This window comes from Bufo gargarizans, chromosome 5 (genome assembly GCF_014858855.1).
Source record: "Bufo gargarizans isolate SCDJY-AF-19 chromosome 5, ASM1485885v1, whole genome shotgun sequence".
Classification (NCBI taxonomy): Eukaryota; Metazoa; Chordata; class Amphibia; order Anura; family Bufonidae; genus Bufo; species Bufo gargarizans.
The window spans coordinates 411,140,621-411,165,392 of record NC_058084.1 but is presented as its reverse complement, the minus strand read 5'-3'; positions in this window follow the sequence as shown (position 1 = coordinate 411,165,392).

Below are 24,772 nucleotides of genomic sequence, written 5' to 3'. Positions count from 1 at the left end.
GGTTTCTTGTAGCCTCCCACCCTGCGGCTTCTCCTTCCCACTGGGAGTAGCTGGATGCCTAGCTCATATATATAGAAGGTCTGTGGCTTCAGTTCCTTGCTTGGTCCTCCTGTGTTCACATGCTTCTAAGACTGCTGCTGCTTCTGGTTCCTGATCCTGGCCTCGTCTGACTACCCCGTTGGTTCCTGATCCTGGCTTCGTCTGACTACCCCGTTGGTTCCTGATCCTGGCTTTGTCTGACTACCCCGTTGGTTCCTGATCCTGGCTTCGTCTGACCACCCTCCTGGTTCCTGACCTCTGTCTACGCAAGACCCTGCTTCGGTTTAGCCATCCGTTTGGACTTTTGCTACGGCTTGATTTCCAATAAAGCCTTCTTATTTCCACTCATCTCTTTTGTACGTCTGGTTCATGGTTCCATGACATTAGGACCAAGCCATGAATTCTGACGGTACAGGGCCATCCTCGCTACCTACGCTGGTTGCCAGACTTGATCAGCAGGATCACCTGTTGGGTCGGTTCGCTGTGGCGTTGCAAACCCTGCTTGAACGCACGGCTCATTTCGCTTCCGTTGCCGATGGGTCGGTTGTCGCTCCTGGGCCCGCTCCTACTGCCGCCCCGGTTGTTGCGCCAGAGTCTACCCCGACACCTGTTGCTGCGCCTGCGGTGTCTCGGGGTATGACCGGTTCTGCCCCCCTTCCACAGCGCTTTGGGGGAGAGCCAACTCAGTGCCGAGGTTTCCTTAACCAGGTGGGCATTTATTTCGAGTTGCTGCCACATGCCTTTCCTACTGAGAGATCAAAGGTGGGCTTCTTGATCTCGTTGCTCTCGGACAAGGCCTTGGCCTGGGCCAGCCCTTTATGGGAGAACAACAATCCGGTGGTTGCCGAGTTTTCCGGTTTTGTTGCTTCTCTTCGGAAGGTATTCGATGTGCCGGCTCGTGCTGCCTCTGCTGCGAAGCTCCTTATGTCCATCAGACAGGGTTCACGATCCGTAGCTGAATACGCCATTGAGTTTCGTACCCTGGCAGCAGAGGTGGGCTGGAATAATGAGGCTCTGGTCGCTGCTTTCTCTCATGGTCTCTCGTCGGATGCCTTGAAGGATGAGGTTGCAGCTAAGGACCTACCAGTGGAGCTCGAGTCTCTTATTTCTTTCCTGATTTTGATTGACACCAGACTCAGGGAGAGACCTTCCTTTAAGGAGAGCCTGCGGAGGTCTCCTAACAGATTGGCGCCTACGTTTGCTGTCCCACCCGTGCCTCCCTCTCCTCCCACGCCTCCTGGGGATGACTTGTCTGGGGGTGAACCCATGCAGCGGGGGTTTGCTCGCCTGTCCGAGGGGGAGAGGGCACTCGGGAGACACGAGGGCCGATGCATGTACTGTGGTCTCGGTGGGCATTTTCGGTTGGCATGTCCGAACCGTCCGGGAGAACGCTCGCACCTGAGGTCCTGTCGGGGGCAGATCTTGGGTGAAGTCTCCTCGTCCCCGGTTTCCCGTGTTGACAAACCACTGATCACGGTTGTCCTCTCCTGGGTCGGGGGCTCGGTGACGACCCAGGCGTTGGTGGACTCTGGTGCTGGTGGTTTGTTCATTGATAGAGTGTTCGTTGCCGCCAATTCCATTCCTCTGCAGCCTCGAGGTTCCCCACTGGCTCTTGAGGCGATAGACGGCAGACCCCTTCTGCCGCCACACGTGACTCATGAGACCCTTCCAGTGGGGATAGCCATTGGTGCCGTTCACAGAGAGTCGGTCTGTCTCCAGGTTATTTCGTCTCCACACTACTCGGTGGTCTTGGGGTACCCCTGGCTCCAGAAGCATAATCCGACTTTCGATTGGAGATCGGTCGAGATCCTCTCGTGGTCACCGCAGTGTGGGGTTAGTTGCATCCATGGGCCTGTCAAGTTGCTGTGTACTTCCTCGGACTCTCTGTTGCCTCCTGAATACGAAGAGTACCGGGATGTATTCGATAAGGTGCGCGCGGTTGCCCTACCTCCGCACCGCCCATACGATTGTGCCATAGAGTTACAATCCGGTGCCGTTCCTCCTCGTGGCAAAGTCTATCCACTGTCGGTAGCGGAGAATGAGGCCATGGAGGAGTACGTGAGGGAGGCGCTTTCACGCAGACACATTCGCAAATCCTCGTCCCCGGCAGGGGCTGGATTTTTCTTTGTGAAAAAGAAGGGCGGTGAGTTGAGGCCTTGCATCGATTACAGGGGTCTCAATCGCATCACGATCAAGAACGCTTACCCGATACCCTTGATTTCCGAGCTGTTCGATCGCCTCAAAGGGGCCACGGTCTTTACCAAACTCGACCTGAGGGCGGCATATAACCTGGTAAGGATCAAGGCGGGCGATGAGTGGAAGACCGCGTTTAACACCAGGACCGGTCATTATGAATCCTTGGTTATGCCCTTTGGGTTGTGCAATGCGCCCGCAGTCTTCCAGGAATTCATCAACGATGTTTTCCGTGACCTGTTGCAGCAGTGTGTGGTGGTCTATTTGGATGACATCTTGGTATATTCTGAATCCATGGAGGCCCACATTATGGATGTCAGACGAGTGTTGCAACGGTTACGAGAGAACAGGCTGTTCGGTAAGCTTGAGAAATGCGAATTTCACCGATCCCAGGTAACCTTCTTAGGTTACATCATTTCCGCTGAGGGGTTCTCCATGGATCCTGAGAAGGTTTCGGCTGTCTTACAGTGGCCCCAGCCCAGTGGTCTCCGTGCCCTGCAGCGCTTTTTGGGCTTCGCCAATTATTATCGGAAGTTCATCAGGGACTTTTCCATGCTAGCCAAGCCTCTCACGGATCTGACCAGGAAGGGCAGTAATTTCCAGGTCTGGCCGCTCGAGGCCATCCGAGCTTTTGAGGCTCTAAAGTCCGCCTTTGTGTCGGCTCCGATTCTGTCGCATCCCAACCCTGGGTTGCCCTTTGTCCTCGAGGTGGATGCGTCTGAGACGGGAGTAGGCGCCCTTCTGTCTCAGCGTAGAACACCAGAGGGTCCTCTGCTTCCCTGTGGGTTTTACTCCCGGAAACTGTCTTCCGCGGAGTGCAACTATCAGATTGGTGACAGGGAGTTATTGGCCATCGTGCAGGCCCTTAAAGAATGGAGGCACTTGCTCGAGGGCTCGGTGGTTCCGGTTCTCATCCTGACGGACCACAAGAATCTGACCTACCTTTCTGAGGCCAAGAGATTGACACCACGTCAGGCCAGATGGGCTCTGTTCTTGTCACGTTTTAATTACGTGGTCTCCTACCTACCCGGTTCCAAGAACATCAGAGCGGATGCCTTATCACGGCAGTACTCCGAGCTGTCCGGGGAGGAGTCGATTCCGACTTCGGTCATACCTCCGAATCAGATCCTGGCCGCCATTCGCACCAGCCTGACCTCTCCCCTGGGTGAGCAGATTTTGGCGGCTCAATCTGGTGCTCCCTCTGGGAGACCCAACGGCAGGTGTTTTGTGCCTGAGGAGTTGCGCACTCGGTTGTTGCGAACCTACCATAACTCCAAGGCCGCGGGGCATCCTGGAAAGAACCAGCTGTCCTGGGCTGTTTCACGTCTGTTCTGGTGGCCTTCTCTACGTTCCGACATCGCCGCATATGTAGCGGCATGCTCCGTTTGTGCCAAGAGTAAGTCCCCTCGGCACCTTCCGTTGGGCCTTTTGCAACCCATAGCCACCGGGGAGCGCCCATGGTCACACCTGGGGATAGATTTCATTGTGGACCTCCCTGCATCCCGAGGCCATACGGTCATTCTCATGATTGTGGACCGGTTTTCCAAAATGTGCCACTGTGTTCCTCTCAAGAAGTTACCCTCTGCACAAGAGTTGGCCACGATTTTCGCCAGGGAGGTCTTCCGGTTGCACGGTTTGCCCAAGGAGATTGTGTCGGATCGGGGGAGTCAGTTTGTGTCCAGGTTCTGGCGCGCCTTTTGCTCCCAGTTGGGGATTCATCTCTCTTTCTCCTCGGCCTACCACCCTCAGTCCAATGGGGCCGCAGAACGATCTAATCAGGCCTTGGAGCAATTCCTTCGTCGCTATGTCTCCGATCACCAAGACAATTGGGTTGACCTCCTGCCTTGGGCTGAGTTTGCCAGGAACACGGCGGTGAACTCTTCCTCTGGGACGTCTCCCTTCATGGCCAATTATGGGTTCCAACCTGCCGTGTTACCGGAGGTATTCTCTCCCCAGGATACTCCGGCTGTGGAGGATCACCTTTCCATCCTACGTGCTTCTTGGGTACAGATCCAGAGGTCCCTTGAGGTCTCTGCGCAGCGCCAGAGACTCCAGGCTGATCGCAGACGAGCGCCCGCTCCTTCCTACCAGGTCGGAGACCGTGTATGGTTGTCCACCCGCAACCTCAACCTTCGAGTGCCCACTCCCAAGCTGGCGCCTCGCTTTGTTGGTCCCTTCCGAGTGCTTCGCAGGGTAAACCCGGTAGCCTATGCCCTTGCGCTTCCTCCTGGCATGCGGATCTCCAACGTGTTTCATGTCTCCCTGTTGAAGCCGTTGGTGTGTAATCGTTTCACTTCCTCGGTTCCTCGGCCCCGTCCGGTCCAAGTGGGCAATCGTGAGGAATATGAGGTGAGCAATATCCTGGACTCACGCCTGGTCCGCGGTCGGTTGCAGTTTTTGGTCCATTGGCGTGGTTATGGTCCAGAGGAGCGTTCCTGGGTTCCCTCCGCAGATGTCCATGCTCCTGCTTTGCTCCGAGCCTTCCACGCACGCTTCCCTCAGAAACCGTTCCTTACTCCGCGGAGGAGGGGCCCTTGAGGGGGAGGTACTGTCATGGTCTTACCTTCGTTTGACATGTGCTGGCGGCCATCTTGGTTTCTGGGTTTCTTGTAGCCTCCCACCCTGCGGCTTCTCCTTCCCACTGGGAGTAGCTGGATGCCTAGCTCATATATATAGAAGGTCTGTGGCTTCAGTTCCTTGCTTGGTCTTCCTGTGTTCACATGCTTCTAAGACTGCTGCTGCTTCTGGTTCCTGATCCTGGCCTCGTCTGACTACCCCGTTGGTTCCTGATCCTGGCTTCGTCTGACTACCCCGTTGGTTCCTGATCCTGGCTTCGTCTGACTACCCCGTTGGTTCCTGATCCTGGCTTCGTCTGACCACCCTCCTGGTTCCTGACCTCTGTCTACGCAAGACCCTGCTTCGGTTTAGCCATCCGTTTGGACTTTTGCTACGGCTTGATTTCCAATAAAGCCTTCTTATTTCCACTCATCTCTGTTGTACGTCTGGTTCATGGTTCCATGACAGAAATGAGTAGCTCGGCATCCAACCTTGTGCAAATGGGGTCTTTCATGCTGTCATGTCTGTTGAGGGACCCTCGTATAAAAAGGATGAAGGAGAACGACCTGTACTGGGTGGCCACGCTACTAGACCCCCAATATAAGCAGAAAGTGGCGGAAATGTTACCAAATTACCGGAAGTCAGAAAGGATGCAGCAGTTCAAAACCAAACTAAAAAATATGCTTTACACAGCTTATAAGGGGGATGTCACAGCACAACGGGAATCTAACTGGGGAAGAGGTGAAAGTAATCCTCCTCCTACCACGACCACGGCGGCAAGGACAGGACGCTTTACAGATGTGTTGTTGATGGAGGACATGCAGAGCTTTTTCAGTCCTACACATCGCCACAGCCCTTCGGGTTCCAGCCTTAGAGAACGACTCGACCGACAGGTGGCAGACTACCTCGCCTTAACTGCAGATATCGACACTCTGAGGAGCGATGAACCCCTTGACTACTGGGTGTGCAGGCTTGACCTGTGGCCTGAGCTATCCCAGTTTGCGATAGAACTTCTGGCCTGCCCCGCTTCAAGTGTCCTGTCAGAAAGGACCTTCAGTGCAGAAGGAGGCATTGTCACTGACAAAAGAAGTCGCCTCGGTCAAAAAAGTGTTGATTACCTCACCTTCATTAAGATGAATGAGGCATGGACCCCAAAGGGACTGACAGTAGGGGATACGTTTAACTAACAAAAGGCCTGATGACATGCCTTGGCCTCAAAATGGTCCCCACGCTGCTGTATTTAATGTCTGCATACCGGATGACTTTCGTGAATTCTCCGCCACCAACTAGGGTTCAAGCCGCAATGTTTTAGTCACCTTTCTGCCTTGAAAACATAAATTTTTCTGGCCGCTGCTACAACAGCGGCTGCAACAATAACATTGTTTTTCAGGCATGTGTACATGCCAAATTTTTCTGGCCTCTGGTGCTGCACTGTGGCTGCAAAAACAAAACAAAAAAAAAAGGCACATACAAGTGATCGTGATCGTTACCTTGTTGTGGTAAAGGGGCTTGCGTATCACAATGAAGCGATCATCACCTCTATGAGTGTGTTGGTAATGTTGCCACACCCCAGATGATAAGGCCGTTGCTTCATTATGATCAGACCAAAAGCGATCAGGACGGCTGGATGTTTTTTCATAGAAAAAACGTACATTTTTTAATTTTTATTTTTAAGTTTTTAAGCTGTATGGGTGGGTTTTTAATACAAAAAATCATAATAAAGTCTCTTAATAGTTTATTAGAAATAATGCAGACAATTTAAAAACTCCCCATCAATTCCAATACAAATTAAGTACAAAGATCAGAACTAAATTATTCCAGGATGTCGTAATGGTTCGTTAATTCGACAATGGTTAATCAATTCGACACACGTCCCCGGATAGGGGACATAACAGGATTAAACTGATAGGAATAGTACTAGTTAGGACACCACTCATATAGGGTGTCACAGCACATTGCTCCGTGCACGCGCAGTGACCCAACTTGGGAGTAAGAGGACCGACCAAGCTGCTTTTTCCATCTCCCGGTTCCTAAAATCAATTCAGTTTGGTGTATCAGAGTTTGGTCAGTCACTGTGAAGGCAGTCGAAGGTACCCGGCCTAAATTTTTTTTCACAAAAGGCAATCCCACCCTGATATGGGACGTAACAGGGATTAAACTGATGAGAAAAGTACTACAGAAAATAGCACTCATATCGGGTGTGACAGTAAATTGCACGGCGCAGACGCAGTGACTGTGGCGTGGATTCAAACAAAGGGGAGGGAACCAGCGTTTTTTTTAACCATCTCCCCGTTCGAAAAATCCATTTAATAAATGGACCCCAGATTGGGGAAGTAACAGGGATTAAACTGATGAGAAGAGGAAACTATAGAAAATAGCACTCATATCGGGTGGGACAGTAAATTGCATGGCACAGACGCAGTGACCGTGGATTCAAACAAAGGGGAGGGAGCCAGTGTTTTTTTAACCATCTCCCCATTCAAAAAATCAATTAAATTCACCTTTCCGGGACCCTTGGTGTTGTACGTGGCTGGGTGGAGGAAGAAACCTTCAATGACATCAACGGGACATGGCTAGCTTGGTATCCAACCTTGTGCAAATGGGAAAATTGGTAAGAAATAGGGGGGGGGGGGAGTATACATATTAGGTATCGCCACGTCCGTATCGACCGGCTCTATAAACATATCACATGACCTAACCCCTCAGATGAACACGGTAAAAAAAAAACTAAAAAAAAAAACTGTGCTAAATAAACAATTTTTGGGTCACCTTACATCACACAAATTACAACAGCAAGCGATCAAAAAGGGGTTTGTTCACCAAAATAGTACCAATCTAACCGTCATCTCATCCCGCAAATAATGATTCTCCACCTGAGACAATCGCACAAAAAATAAAAAAACTATGGTTCAGAATATGGAGACACTAAAACATCATTTTTTTTGTTTCAAAAATGATATTATTGTGTAAAACTTACATAAATAAAAAAAGTATACATATTTGGAATCGCCGCGTTCGTATCGACCGGCTCTATAAAAATATCGCATGACCTAACCTCTCAGAGGAACACCGTAAAATTTTTTAATAACAACTGTGCAAAATAAACTATTTTTTGTCACCTTACATCACAAAAAGTGTAATAGCAAGCGATCAAAAAGTCAGAAGCACCCCAAAATAGTGCCAATATCATCTCATCCCGCAAAAATCATGACCTACCCAATGTAATCGCCCAAAAACTGAAAAAATTATGGATCTCAGACTATGGAAACAAACGCCTTTTTGCTTCAAAAAAGAAATCATTGTGTAAAACTTACATAACTAAAAAAAAGTATACATATTAGGAATCGCCGCATCCGTGACAACCTGGTCTATAAAAATATCACATGATCTAACCTGTCAGATGAATGTTGTAAATAAAAAAAATAAAAAACGGTGCCAAAACAGCTATTTCTTGTTATCTTGCCTCACAAAAAGTGTAATACAGAGCAACCAAAAATCATATGTTCCCTAAACAAGTACCAACAATATTGCCACCCTATCCCGTTGTTTCTAAAATGGGGCCACTTTTTGGGAGTTTCTACTCTAGGGGTGCATCAGGGGGGCTTCAAATGGGACATGGTGTAAAAAAAAACAGTCCAGCAAAATCTGCCTTCCAAAAACCGTATAGCATTCCTTTCCTTCTGCGCCCTGCCGTCTGCCCGTACAGCGGTTTATGACCCCATATATTGGGTGTTTCTGTAAACTACAGAATCAGGGCCATAAATATTGATTTTGTTTTGGCTATTTACCCTTGCTTTGCAACTGGAAAAAAAATATTAAAATGGAAAATCTTTTTGAATACCTTGAGGGGTGTAGTTTATAGAATGGGGTCATTTTTGGGTGGTTTCTATTATGTAAGCCTCGCAAAGTGACTTCAGACCTGAACTGGTCCCTAAAAATTGGGTTTTAGAAAATTTCTGAAAAATTTCAAGATTTGCTTCTAAACTTTTAAGCCTTGTAACATCCCCAAAAAATAAAATATCATTCCCAAAATGATCCAAACATGAATGTATGGGGAATGTAAAGTAATATCTATTTTTGGAGTTATTACTATGTATTATAGAAGTAGAGAAATTGAAACTTGGAAATTTGCAATTTTTTACATATTTTTGGTAAATTTGGTATTTTTTTATAAATAAAAATGAATATTTTTTTTTTACTTCATTTTACCAATGTCATGAAGTACAATATGTGATGAAAAAACGTTCTCAGAATGGCCTGGATAAGTCAAAGCGTTTTAAAGTTATCAGCACTTAAAGTGACACTGGTCAGATTTGCAAAAAATTTCCTTAAAGGGCTGGTAGCCGCCGCATCCTCCTTTTAAAAAAACACCCCCTCCTCCAGTTGATTGACAGGGCCAGCAAGCGTTCTCCTCCTCCGGCTGGCCCTGTCAGCATTTCAAATCCCGCGCCTGCGCCTTACGTGTCTTCATTCGTCCAGGCGCTCTGAGAGAAGGACGCTCGCTTCCTCAGCACTTCCTCAGTGCGCCTGCACCGATGACGTCTTCTCTTTCGGGTTTAGAGGTGACGTCATCGGCGCAGGCGCACTGAGGGAGTACTGAGAAAGCGAGCGTCCTGCTCTCAGAGCGCTTGCACCGAATAAAGACACGTAAAGTGCAGGCGCGGGATTTGAATTGCAGACAGGGCCAGCCGGAGGAGCAGAGCGCTCGCTGGCCCTGTCAATCAACTGGAGGAGGGGGTGTTTTTTTAAAAGGAGGATGCGGCGGCTACCAGCAAGTAGACGCCCTACTTGCTGGTAGTGAAGTAATTTGCATATTTTAAAAGCTTGATTTTTTATGAAACGAAGCCACAGAACAAGGTAAGAGCCCTATATAGGGAATAGTCGTACATTAAGGATTTTAATATGCCCAAAAATGAAAAATGAGTTTTGGGGGTGACAGAAGCCCTTTAAGGTGAAATAGGGCTGAGTCCTTAAGGGGTTAAGGCTAGGTCTACACGACGACATTTGTCACGCAACATTTTGTCGCACCAATGTCGCGTGACAATTTTTATATTGATAGTCTATGGTGTCGCACTGCAACATGCGACATGCTGCAACTGCGATGCGACAGTCGCAAAAAATCCATTTGAGATGGATTTTTCCGCTACTGTCGCGTTGCAGTTGCTGCATGTCGCATGTTGCAGTACGACACCATAGACTACCAATATAAAAATTGTCGCACGACATTGGTGCAACAAAATGTCACGCGACAAATGTTGCAGTGTAGTTGTGCCCTATCTGTCACGCGACAAATGTCATTGTGTAGACCTAGCCTTATTCATTTGCAACTGAGACGTTCAAGCACCAGAAGGGGGGGCTGAATGCTTTGAGTATTGCTTTTAGGGCTACAATGATCAATCGAAGCTATCGATAATATTCGATAATGGGATTTGTTGTCAACGAATCACGTTATCAAATAATCAGCCGATTCATTTCTATGCAGGGCGGGAGCGGGCTATCAGGGTCCTTAACAAGCAGTAACTTTTACTTCAACTTTAAATCAGCGCATCTTTACTAACTTACAATGAAGCTCCGGTAACAGACAGAGTGGGCGGCGGCGTTACGTCACTTACTCACGTGACGCGCCTGCTCCGCCTGCTTCATTCATAAAGTGGGCGGAGCAGGCACGTCACGTGAGTGAGTGACGTTATGCCGCCGCCTGCTCTGCCTGTTACTGGAGCTTCATTGTATTTGTAAGGTAATAAAGATCATAGAGCTGATTTAAAGTTCAAGTAAAAGTTACTGCCAGTTAAGGAATAGTCTGAATACTGATGTGGCCGGTGTATTGGGAGATCTGTGGATGGCACAGTTATGGAGGGGATCTGTGGATGGCACTGTTATGGGGAGGGGGATCTGTGCACTGCTATGGGGAGGGGGATCTGTAAATGGCACTGTTATGGAGGGGATCTATGGATGGCACCAGGGGCGTAGCTATAGGGGGTGCAGAGGTAGCAGTCGCTACCGGGCCCAGGAGCCTGAGGGGGCCCAGGACCCTTGAGCCGCATAAGAAAAGACTGGTATTAAGGTCCATTCACACATCCATGTGTGTTTTGCGGATCCGCAAAACACGGACAGCAGCAATGTGCGTTCCGCATTTTGCGGACCGCACATTGCCGGCACTAATAGAATATGCCTATTCTTGTTCGCTATTACGGACCCGCACTTCCGGATCGGGGCTGCACATCGTGCGGCCCCATAGAAATGAATGGGTCCGCAATTCCGTTGCACAAAATGCGGAATGGGATTGCGGATGTGTGAATGGAGCCTTATAGAAAGTCCATGCTGGTCAAGTTACACCTCTTGGTGGAAAGAAGGGGTTAGGTCAAGAATTTGGCACGGGGGGGTAATGTTTAAATTTTTACCTCAGGTAGCACGAAGGCTATGTGCTTCCCTGCCCCTGGCAACAAAACATTGAGGGAAGGGGGCCCAACTGAACTCTTGCACCAGGGCCCATGAGCCTTTAGCTACGCCCCTGGATGGCACTGTTATGGAGGGGATCTGTGGATTTCACTGTCATGGGGAGGGGGATCTGTGGATGGCACTGCTATGAGAAGGGGGATCTGTAGATGGTACTGGTATGGGGAGGGGGATCTGTGGATGGTACTGTTATGGGGAGGGGATCTGTGGAAGGCACTGTTATGGGGGAGATCTGTGGATGACACATATAGCATAGGATGCTATATAGTGTCATCCATAGATCCCCCCCATAGCAGTGTCATCCACTAATCCCCCTCCCAATAACAGTGCCATCCACAGATCATCCTCCCCATAACAGTGCCATCCACAGATCCACTCCATAACAGTACCATCCACAGATTCCCCTCCCCATAACAGTGCCATCTATAGATCCCCTCCCCATAACAGTGCTATCCACAGATCCCCTCCATAACAGTGCCATCCACAGATCCCCTCTATAACAGTGCCATCCACAGATCCCCTCCATAACAGTGCCATCCACAGATACCCTCCATAACAGTTCCATCCACAGATCCCCCCATAACAGTGTCACCCACAGATCCCCCCATAACAGTGTCATCCACAGATCCCCCATAACAGTGCCATCTACAGATCACCCCCATAACAGAGCCATCCACAGATCACCCATAATAGTGTAATCCACAGATCCCCATAACAGTGTCATCCACAGATCCCCCATAACTTATCTTTTTTTACATTGTAATGCAACATTTTAAAAATTAACAACTAATCGATTATTCAAAAAATCGTTAGCTGCAGCCCTAATTGCTTTGTAACACAACCTGTGTAATCCACAAAGTAAAAACCAGCATCGTTCTTAAAAGCTTCACTTTTATGAACGGTGCTGGTTTTTACTTTGTGGATTACAAAAGGTCAGGAATCGGACTACAACCGTGCACGTCTGGTCAGTGACGAAGCTAGAAATGACTAGGCCCCACAGCAAATTTTCTAATGCCCCCCCCCACAAGCAACTTCTTTACAACCCCCTCCTCGTTTGTAACACCCACTTCTGTGGCTAGTCATAATCGCTCTCTTAGACCAGGCCCAGCAGCCGCTCTGTCCATTTAATACAGTGTCTCTTTTTATAATCTTGTTGAGGGGGTCCTGACAATAAAATCTTTTAGCCCTCATCCTGGGTGGGCTCCTTCTGAGCTCGGGCTCCAAAGCAGCTGCTTCCCTTGCTTCCCATATAGCTACGCCCCTGCATCTAGTACAAAAAGCATCTAGCATCTACTTATAATATACACGCAGGGCTGGTGCAACCATATAGGCTCCCCCTGACTGGGGCTGCAGCCCTGGGCGAGCGGCTCTTGAGCCGCCCCCAGCGCCGTTACAGGCACCTAATGGCAGGTGCCTGCTCTGCCAGTAAATTACCGGAGGAGAGGAGGCGGGCGGCAAGGGAGGCTGTTCTAGCAGCTCCCCACTCCTCCCTCGTGCGCCCTCTGTGATGCCAGAATATGATGTCATTACGGCCCCGGCATAATAAACGGCGTGCTGGAGGACTGAGGAGCTGCACCACACTGGACCCCAGGGAGGTGAGTGTTTAAGTGTTTGACTGAGTGTCTGCCTGTGTATTTATGTCAGTGAGTGAGTGCATGTATGTCTGTAAATGTATGTGTGTCTGTCATTGAGTGTCTGTGTGTATATGTCAGTGAGTGAGTGTATGTCAGTGAGTGTGGATGTCTGTCGGTCTGTAAGTGTCTGTGTGTGTATGTCAGTGAGTGAGTGTATGTCAGTAAGTGTAGATGTCTGACGGTCAGTAAGTGTCTGTGTGTTTTTCAGTGAGTATATTTGTGTGTTTGTCTGCCAGTGAGTGAGTGGAGTGTCTGTCAGTTTTTTTCTGTGTGTCTGTTTCAGTGGGTAGGTGTATGTCTGTCAGTGAGTGAGTGTGTGTCTGTCTGTCAGTGAGTGTATGTGTGTCTGTCAGTGAGTTTCTGTGTATGTCATTCAGTGAGTGTCTGAGTGTGTGTCTGTCTGTCAGTGTGTGTGTGTGTGTGTGTCTGTCAGTGAGTGAGTGACATGAGGGGGCGGCAAAAATCCTTGCGCCGGTCTGTATAGACGATGTACTATAGCTTCACTACACTAAGATGAGTTCAGAAAGCTAATACGCATATTTCTGCTTTATTCACAAGCACAATATAGGACTATAAAGACACCAGCAATATGTGTTAGCCAGGGGCGTAACTAGAAGTGACTGGGCCCCACAGCAAATTTTTGTAAGGGCCCCCCCCCCAGCGCGCTTCGACCATAAGGGCATATGGTCGTGTGCATGGGCCCTTATTCATTTTTTTTTTGTTTGGTGTGTGCGTGTGAGTGTTGGGGAGGAGTGGGGGGGGGTTTATGGTCACCAAAACCATGTTTTTAGTATTTTTTTATATTTTAATAGGGAAGACTTTTTTGTTTTGTTTATTTATTTATCTTTATATAAAACATTGGCAAGGGGGGTGATAATGTCTTTAGCTTGCAGTACATGGCAGCCTCCCCTTTCTGCCCGCAGTTCTGCCATGTACTAGTGGTTATTATGGCACATATAAGCGCACACCCTCTGCATATATAAGAGCAATAAAATAAGCAGTAGTAGATGGCAGAACAGCAAGCAGGGGGGCACAGGTCAGGGGGGCACAGGTCAGGGCGGCACAGACAAGGGCCGGAGGGAGGGGGGCACAGACAAGGGCCGGGGCCGGGGGGGCGCAGATGAGGGCCAGGGGCTGCACTGAAAGGGCCAGGGAGGTGCACACAGGGGCCAGTACGCAGACAAAGGCAGGGGGCACAGATAAGGGCCAGGGGCCAGGGAGGCGCAGACAATGGCTAGAAATGTATGGGCCCCAGCCAGAGCAAATTTATGAATGCCCAGAGCAACTTCCCCATAACCCCTCCCTCAGCAGCGGCTTGTAAGACTCCTACACTCTCCACACAACGTCGGATGTCCCACTCACTCAGTATGTATGCCCCTTAGTACCCCCAAACAGTAGTTATGCTCCATTATTTCCCCTTTACAGTAGTTATGCTCCCAGGCCCAGCATCCCTTATTGCCCCCACGCCACACAGTAAAATGTTGTTATTATTATTCCCCATTAGTGTCCACACACTAGTTATGCCAATCAATGAATGCCCATTGCCCCTTTATTGCCCCAGCCCCCACAGAGTAGCCATATTCCATTAGTACCCAACCTCAGTCAGTCACAAAGACAAAGTAGTTACAAGTTCAACTTACTAGCTACCACACTCTGGCTCTGGGCTGGTTGGGCGCTGGACTGCTGGTGCTGGACCTGACGTGGACGTGGTGCTGCTCTCAGTGCTCTGCCTCTTCTTCTCTACTGCTGCCGCCTGCGCAGCTCCTCCTGTCCTCCTGGCTGCTTCGGGGCCGCAGACTTCGCTGCGCAGACAAGGGGCCCGGCGTCCTGCGTGTGTGTGAAAGTTTATTTTCAACTTGATTAATGATTCGATTCTCATTCTTCACAACAGGCGCAGCGGCGGCGGCGGCGGCGGCCGGGCCCCCCCCCCCCCACCTACCTAATGTGATCGGATCGGATCATGATCTTTCAATCATCTTTCTATTCTTACTGTCTCTAGTCTCCTGAAGTCTGCGCAGCGCGCAGACTGTATTAAGCCCGCCAACATACTGATGGTTAAGAGCAGAGCAGGGAGCGGCAGGCGGCAGCAGTAAGTGACAGGAAGCGCAGACTTCATGGGACTGGAGACAGTAAGAATAGAAAGATGAAATATCATGATCCGATCACATTAGCGCGCGGGGGGGGGGGGGGGGCGGCCGCCGCCGCTGCGCCTGCTGTGAAGAATGAGAATAGAATCATTAATCAAGTTGAAAATAAACTTTCACACACACGCTGGGCGCCGGGCCCCTTGGCAGCCCGGGCCCCGAAGCAGCCGCTTCCCCTGCTTCCCTGGTAGTTACGCCACTGGTGTTAGCTTATATGCATAGAAAAAACATGCATCTATATGTGGTAATCCTATAGCTTGGTGGTAAATTTATGGTTTTAGCATGTAGAGATTACAGGTTTGAATCCTGGAAGAAACTTCCAGGTTTTTTTCTTTAGATATTTTTTTTTCTTCCACATTTAACCCATAATAAAAGTCTGCGGTCCGTTTTTCATGGATCCATTTTTTGTTTCCATAGTTTTTCCGTTTCTGTTCTGTTTTTCCGTATGGCATATACAGTATACAGTAATTACATAGATAAAATTGGGCTGGGCATAACATTTTCAATAGATGGTTCCGCAAAAAACGGAACGGAAACGGAAGACATACGGATGCATTTCCATATGTGTTCAATTTTTTTGCAGACCCATTGACTTGAATGGAGCCACGGCACGGACCGTATACGGAACCCAAAAAACGGCCAGTAAACGGGGGAAAAAAGCGGTCGTGTGCAGGAGGCCTAAGGCCGAATGCACACGGCCGTGTTCCGTGGCCGAGAGCGGTCCGTGGTATCCCGGGCTGGATTTCTGTTCAGAGCAGGAGCGAGTGGCGTCATTAGTTGCTATGACGCCGTGCGCTTCATGTCGCCAGTGCACTACAGTAATACACTATACGAGTGTATTACTGTAGTGCAGCGACGGCATGAAGAGCACGGCGTCATAGCAACCAATGATGCCGTGCGCTCCTGCTCTGAACAGGAATACAGCCCAGCATACCACGGACCGCTCTCGGCCGCGGAACACGGCCGTGTGCATTCGGCCTAAAACAGGCATAGAAAATGATAAATGATAAAACAGGCATACAAAAATTTAAATCACCCCCTTTTCCCAAAATAAAAATAAAAGAACTAAAAAAATAAATAAAATACACATCATGGGTGTCGCGATGTGCGAAAACGGCAATAGTATAAAAATATAAAAATATATTCCCCATGCGGCGAACAGCAAAACGGAAAAAAGAGTCCAAATGGCCGATTCACCGTTTTTTGGTCGCTTCATTTTCTACAAGAATATTAAATAAAAAGTGATAAAAAAGTCATACACACCCCATAATGGTATAAATAAAAAATTCAGATCGCCCCGCAAAGAATTAGCCCCGATACAGCTCCGTACACATAATTTCAAAAAAGTTATAAGGGTCAAAATATGGCGACAAAAAAATAAAACTGATTTTTTTTCCCACTTTTTTATTTTTTTATCACTATCAAAACGCAAGAAAAACTATACATATAAAGTATCGCTGGATTCATACTGACCTGTAGAATAAAAGTGCCTGGTCAGTTTTATCGCACATCGAACGTCGTAAATAAACAACCCGTAAAACTGTGGTGGAATTGCTTTTTTTTTTGCAATTTCACCCCATTTGTAATTTTTTGCCCGCTTCCCACTACATCATATGCAACATTAAATGGTGGCCTTGGAAAGTATAACTTGTCCTGCAAAAAACAAGCCCTCATATGCCTATGTGAACATAAAAATATAAAAAGTTATGGCTCTGGGAAGGTAGGGAGTGCAAAACGAAAAGGCAAAAAAAAAAAAAACTCCGGGCCTTAAGGGGTTAATAAAACCACAGATATCTCTCCAGGTATTTAACATACAGACAAAAGAAAGGTATATCCTTATGACCTGATGGAACTATACTCCGCAGAGACTACAGATTCCTTTTCCAACCTCTAATCCTCTGAGCTGGAGATGTAACTCTTCATTAGGAACATTCATACACATCTGGTGGGAATGCCCTTCTTTAAATGACTTTTGGAGGGAGATATGTAAAACAATCTCAGGGATATGTGGACTAAACGTTCCACACTCTTCTCAACTGGGTCCTTTAAACCTAATGGGCCACAGGGTGGGTACAACACATACAAAAGACCTGACAACACTTCTACTGGAATTTTAATAGCCACATATTGTTAAAGCACAACCCCGCCATCAATAGCCTGCTGGATCCAGAAATGCGACAACATCTATCGCATGGAACAAATTGCTGCCTTGGAGACAGGGACAACCCAGAGGTTTTTCAAGATATGGAAACCGTGGGAACAGTATAGGAACTTCTCCCTTCATTGATCTAAGACCTTTATGTTTCACAACCAGCATATTCTCTTCAGCTATAATATCTATAGATGAGATACCTCTCACTTATGGATACTATGTTACTAATATTTTGCTATTGATACTGTTCATTGCAAACAACACCTTTATTGTTTATATCCTTGTCATTCCTTTCCTCCCCCGTCCCCCTTTCTTTCCGATTTTCCCATGTTTTATTTTCAATGATAGCCAATGCGATCTGATATCAATATATATGACAACCAATACTACATTGTTAACCAATGAAACTTAGGAAATATTGTACTGAATATAACCTTTTGTATTTCAAGACCTTTGTACAGCGGACATATGATGCACCTTCTTCAAATATATGATTGTACTGTACTAAGTGCTACTTCAGCTTCAATAAAATACTATTAAACATAATAGGGTTGATCCTGGTGACAGAGCCGCTTTAAAGGGAATCTGTCACCATGAAAATGCAATGTAAGGTAGAGGCAGCGGGTTATAGAGCAGGAGGATCTGAGAAGATTGATATAAAGCTTTGTGGGGAAAGAGTCATTAAAATGTGTAATTTATATCTTTAAATTCCTACTCATTCTGGGCTTTGAAGTCAAGGAGACGGAGGTCAATCACGTACATAATAAAACACAATACAGTACATATTAGAATACGTGGCCAATATTGCCAATAATAACATTTTACAAAGGCCAAATAATACAGCTAACAAAGCAGTCATTAATAATCCTGTTCAGGCCCTCACTCACTGACTTACAGGTGATGTCTCCTCTGGCTGGAGTCATTCTCTTTCCTTTTTCTCTGTCCTACACAAATTACCAAGATGACGTCTCCTGACCACAACTTCTTTCTGCATAATTGAACACACACATTTAGTATTAATGACTCCTTTTATGCCTCTACTTGGTAATCATCATTGTTTAGGCCCCAGTAGATATAACGATACCCACCCAGTGGTGCTCTATGTACATATAAGACCCCCCAGAAGTAGTGTCCTATGTACATATAACACACCCTGCAGTGCCCTCTTTACATATAATGCCCCCCCCCCCCATCCCCAGTAGTTGCCTCTTTACATATAATGTTCCCCCAGGTGTGGTCTCTTTACATAAACTGCCCCCAGTAGTGGCCTTTTTACATAGAGTGCCCCTTAAATATACTGCCTCCCCAGTAGTGGTCTCTTTTTAATATAGTGCCCCCCTGTAGTGGCCTCTTTTATTATAGTGTCCCCCAGTAAAGGTCTGTTTTAATATAGTGCCCCCCAGTAATGCCCTCTTTAATTATAGCCCCCCCCCCAGTAGTGCCTCTTCAGATATAGTGCCCCCAGTAGTGTCCATAAACAAAACAAAAAAAAACATAATACTTACCACGCTCCTGCTGTCACCTCATTCTTACAGCCTGCTGCTACTTCCTCCCCGGTGGCCTGAATTCTGGCACAGGCACTCTGCTCCAGGTCTCTGGTGGCGTGGTGACGTTGTCATCGTGACCTCCTGCACGTTAACCCTGCCTCATAGGCCTGGCGGCTGTCAGCCTGTGAGGCTAAACAGTGGAGAACAGTAAACAATAGATCCCATCCCCGCCACTCCCCTCAGACCAGTACCAAATGGTCCACGGCCCAGTACGTAGAGGATGCAGCTTGGGCTAATCAAATGTAACCCTGTGAAGTCACACAGGCTGCATTATCTGAAATGCCCAGTAGATGGCAGATGGACTCAGTATGCTGTTAATAAAATATTGAGCATTGGTCACATGATTGTGACATCATCGCAGGTCCTGGAAGATTTCTAGAAGTTACCACATGCTCAGACAGAGAAAGGACATGTGTCGAGTTGTGAGAGACTGCAGCACAGAGATAGAACCTTGCTGAGAGAACTTGCTTCACCCAAGATCACACCTGCTGAGAGAGGGACCTGCTGGCAAAGACAAGCACTGAGTCCAGACGTCTGGTGAATCCAGTGAGAGGAGACTGCTGCTGACTGACCTGGTTAATCGTGTTGTGAGGGTAAGCCAAACCTCTCCCTGTATCACCACAGGGCACCTGTCTCCTCACTCACAGTAAAGGACTCTGAGGTCCAGTGACGGACATTACACAGCTCAGGCTGCTTCAGTGACCCTGCGGAGCAGGACTTATAAGGGCCCCAACTCTCCTATGTGCACCAACGGCCACTAGGGCGAAGATAAGGGGGTGGGATGCAGGTGTGCTGGTGGGTGGGTGAGGAAAATCCACATTGCATTGTTATCTGTGTTACTCTATTGTATTTTCCTATGTATGTTGGTTCATTTGTACTTACTATATAAAGTTAATTCCAGTTAGGCTGTGTCAGTCTCATTGCACCAAGTATGTTCCCAGTGGGACCCCACATCCCTACCCCGGATGCTCCACTGGGTGGAGGCACTGCCGCAGACATGTACCCCAGCTCCCAGATAGCGGAGGCTCAGGATCCGCCTGTCAGGCATAGTGAGTTAACTAGGTTTAGGGACCCCAAAGACACTAGGGGGCGCCCTCAAACCCCCGTTACATATGGAGGCACTGCTGAGATGTATTGGGGTACAACCAGTGAGAATAAGTTAAGTCCTCAGGCCACTCCCTCCTTTGCAAAAGAGTGGGCCCAGCAAAGAAATGTACCATTACAGCAAGCTGTGATGTTATGCAAAGTCCCATCCTGCTGTGAGATGAATCACGTCATCTTGTGTATAGAAATTCGACTGGGAATAGAAATGGCGACCGTCAGGGATATCCTGCAGGATTCCGAAGGCCAAACTTACATGTTAATATATTGTCATACGGATTTGGGAGACCATGAGATGCCTACCAACGTTCATTTATATGGAGCCCCGGATGAAGGATGCTCTTTAGTGTACGCTCTCCTTGATAAGAAAGACAGGGTCTCACTGCAACAACCCTTTAAATTAGAACAGAGAGATTATGTCACAGAAAATTATTCTAAGCTCCTGACTCCCATCTCCGGAAAGGCCGGAGCCATTCCTAAACAAGCTGCCCATCCTCCTAGAGGACAGGGGATGATTACTCCTAAAGCAGAATCTCATCCATCTACAGCATTACTGAAACCAGACAACCCTGAAGTACGCACCCTGCCTACAGGAGGTAGTGATGTATCGGACATACTACAGAAACTCTCAGAAGCCATAGTGACGGCAAACCACACCCATAGTTACCGCAAACTAAAGGTGTTTTCTGGGAATCAGCCTGTTCCTTCAGGAGAAGAGCCTTTTGAGGTCTGGAAGGATAATGCTATGCAGTTGTTGGAGGAATGGTCTTGTACGGATACCATAAAGAAACAGCGGTTGGTGGAGAGTCTTCGTTTTCCCGCTACAGACATGATAAGACTGTACAAGGGAGTAAATGGGCAAGCTACTGTGCACGACTATCTACAAGTTTTACAGGATGCTTATGGGAAATCAGAAGATTTGGATGATCTGTTGGTTAAGTTCCTAGCCACTAAGCAGAAGGAGCATGAAAAAGCCACTGACTATATCAACCGGTTACAGCTATCGCTTGGAAAGTTATTCCATAAAGGAGCAGTCACTGCCTCTGAGTTGGATGCTCGGCTATCTAAGCAAATTCAGAGAGGTGGTTTGACCAATAATCCAGTTATGATTCTGCTGAGAGCCAAGTTGGATGATAAAGTTCTGCCTTATTCCACATTAATAAATACAGCCAGGAGATTGGAAGATCAGACGTGTCCACCCCTACAGAAGGAGAAAGAGGATACAGAACTGTCAGCTCTTAGGAAGAAGGTGGCTGAATTGGAGCTCTTATGCAAATCACCACCAGAGAGAGCAGATCCTCCCCCTGGAAGTGGGGGGCAACACAGGAAGACTCAGAAAAAACTGTTTCCTGAGGATTCACCCCGCCGAGGGGACTGCTTTAAATGTGGAAAGTCAGGGCATTTTCAGCGGGAGTGCCCTGCGAATTCCATGGAGGTGGATGTGGAGGTGCTGGCAACCGAGCTCGAGGAGACTCAAATGACCAGGTCTTACAAGCGAAGGAAGACCCGGCCTACATATAGTTTATCTGTAGGGGCCAAGATTGGGCCTAAATCTTTGATACACGTGCAAGTAGAAGGAATTCATGCTTCAGCATTGCTAGATACAGGTTCTCAAGTCACCATTATCTACAGAGACTTCTATGAACGTCATTTGAAACACATTCCTATGGAACCTGCAGGAGAGTTTCAGCTATGGGGCGTTGGGTCTCAAGCTCAACCTGTGGAGGGATGCATAAAAGTGACCATAACTATTCCCCAGTTAAACACCGGGATGATATGTCCTATGGAGCTGGAAGCTTTGATATGCCCTGCAGCCAAGAAAGTGTGTGCCCCAATAATATTGGGTACTAATGCAAAGATGGTACAGGATGTATTCAAGGCCTATCTGACAGAAGTGGGAGATGTCTCCTTAGACCGACTGATGGAGGTCAGCCCTGTCCTAGGAAAAGAGTGTAGACGACTAGCCCTTGAAACAAAACCAGGGTCGTGCCACTATTCAGGAACAGAACCCGCATTTGTGAAGCCTGGTGAGACCAAAACCTTACGAGCCATAGCCTCAATGCACCATGAAATGTTGGGGGGAACTGGACAATACCTTATTGAGTCTCTGCCTGAAGAGGATCAGAAGAAGGGGTGGACTCTCATACCTGAGGTAAAAGATTGGCGAAAAAGGTGGTGTCGGAGCTTTCCTGTGATGGTACAGAATTTAACCCCCACAGAAATCCGGATTGATCGTCATCAGAAGATTGGTGTGATACACCTTTTAGATCAAGTTTCGTCCATCATGTCTGTGAGTGCAGAACAGAAGGATCATGTGAAAGCACCTTTAGATTTTGATCTAGAAGATTCTCCTCTACCACAGCAGTGGAAAGACAGCCTTCGTTCAAAACTGGCCACCCGAGAGGGAGTGTTCTCCAGAGCAGAGATGGACGTGGGGTGTTCTAAGAGTGCCACCCATGCTATAAGACTTGCTGATCCTACTCCTTTCAGAGAAAGGTCAAGAAGAATACCCCCTCGAGATGTGGAAGATGTCCGGGACATACTCCAGCAGATGGAAGGAGCAGGCATCATCACAGAGTCCCGGAGCCCCTATGCCTCACCTATTGTGGTAGTGAGGAAAAAGAATGGTTCAGTTCGGCTATGTGTGGACTACCGTACTCTGAACAAGAGGACTGTGCCAGATCAGTACACTTTGCCCCGGATAGAGGATCTTCTGAACGCCCTATCTGGCAGCCAGTGGTTCAGTGTGCTTGACTTGAGGTCTGGATATTATCAGGTACCCATGAAGAAGGAGGATCAGGAAAAGACAGCTTTCATCTGCCCTTTGGGGTTCTTCCAGTTTACCAGAATGCCACAGGGAGTCACAGGAGCTCCTGCTACTTTTCAGAGGCTGATGGAGAAAACTGTGGGGGATATGAATCCCAAAGAGTGTCTAGTGTATCTAGATGACCTAATTGTTTTCGGGAAGACACCAGAGGAGCATGAACAAAGATTGCTAAAGGTGTTGGATCGACTTCAAGCTGAAGGCCTGAAGCTATCAGTGGACAAATGCCGATTTGCCCAGAACTCTGTCACTTATGTGGGGCACATAGTCTCCGCTGAAGGAGTAGCCACAGATCCTGCTAAAATTGAAGCAGTGTTGAATTGGCCAAGACCAAATAACATCAGTGAGTTGCGGTCCTTTCTCGGATTCTGTGGTTACTACCGAAGGTTCGTGAAAGACTACTCAAAGATTGCTCGAGAGTTACATGACCTACTGAAGATTACCTCTGACGTAAAGGGTGCTAAGGCACCATATCCTAAAGACCCCTTTGGAGAGAAATGGACTTCAGGATGTGAAGATGCCTTTCTGACATTGAAGAAGAGACTTACAGAAGCTCCTGTCTTAGCCTATGCAGACCCTGAGAAACCATATATCCTCCATGTGGATGCCAGTATGGAAGGCCTAGGGGGTGTACTGCACCAAAGTTATCCAGAAGGATTGAGGCCGGTGGCTTACATAAGTAGAAGTCTTACAGGTGCAGAGAAGAACTATCCAGTCCATAAATTGGAATTTCTGGCACTCAAGTGGGCCATCGTGGATAAGCTGCATGACTATTTGTATGGAGCAACATTCGAAGTAAGGACTGACAACAATCCACTTACCTACATCCAGACTACAGCTAAGCTGGATGCCACAGGACATAGGTGGTTGGCTGCCTTGTCAAGCTACAGTTTCAGCCTGAAGTACAAGCCTGGGCCCAAGAATGTCAGCGCAGATGCCCTGTCCCGCAGACCTAGACTCCCTCCTCACCAAGAAGAAGAGGAGTGGGAAGAGATCCCTGGGCCGGGGGTAGGAGCCTTTTGTCAGATGTATGTGGTGGCCGAGAGTCAAGAAGAATTTGACGAGCTAAGAGGGATAGACTCCATTAGCCACTCTCCAGAAGCCGTGCCTGAGGTGTTCCATGCTCCAGTCATGCTTCAACAGTGGTCCAGTATAACCACAGAAGACAAGAGGAAGGCTCAAGCGCAGGACTGGTATATTGGGATAGTTATCAGAGCAATAAAGACTAAGAATCCTAAATTGCTGACTTCTCTACCTGTGAGTCAAAGAGAATTATACCGAAGAGAATGGAGCCGACTACATCTCAAAGATGGAGTACTCTATAGGGTCGTGAAGTATCATGATCACCCTGACAGAAAACAATTGGTACTACCGCACAGACACCGTGGCATGGTCCTGAGAGCTCTCCACGATCAACATGGGCATCTCGGGGTGGACAAGACCTATGGCCTAGTACAAGATCGGTTCTATTGGCCTCGCATGAGGGAACATGTCGAGCAACATGTAAAGACATGCAGGAGGTGTATCCAGAGGAAGACCCTGCCTGTGAGAGCTGCCCCTATGGGTCATCTGAAAAGTACGGACCCATGGATCTTGTGTGCATGGACTATCTCTGCATTGAGAGCGATACAGCGGGAATTGGAAATGTGCTGGTGGTAACGGACCATTTCACCAGATATGCTCAAGCCTTCCCCACTAAAGATCAAAAGGCTGTGACTGTAGCCAAAGTCCTTTGGCAGAAGTATTTTATTCACTATGGACTACCCAATCGGATACACTCTGATCAAGGTAGAGACTTTGAGAGTAAGTTGATCAAGGAGCTGTTGGACCTGTTGCAGGTGCAGAAGTCCAGAACCACACCTTATCATCCGGAGGGTGATGCACAGCCAGAACGGTTCAATAGGACCCTCCTAGATATGCTAGGGACTCTCAAGCAAGTCGAGAAGCGGTCTTGGAGTAAACATGTGGAAGCCATGGTCCACGCATACAACTGTACAAGGCATGAATCTACAGGGTTCTCACCCTATTTCCTAATGTTCGGAAGAGAAGCTCGATTGCCGATAGATGTCCGTTTGGGAGTGTCTCCTGATGGAACAGATTCAACTTCACACTTTCAATATGTGAGG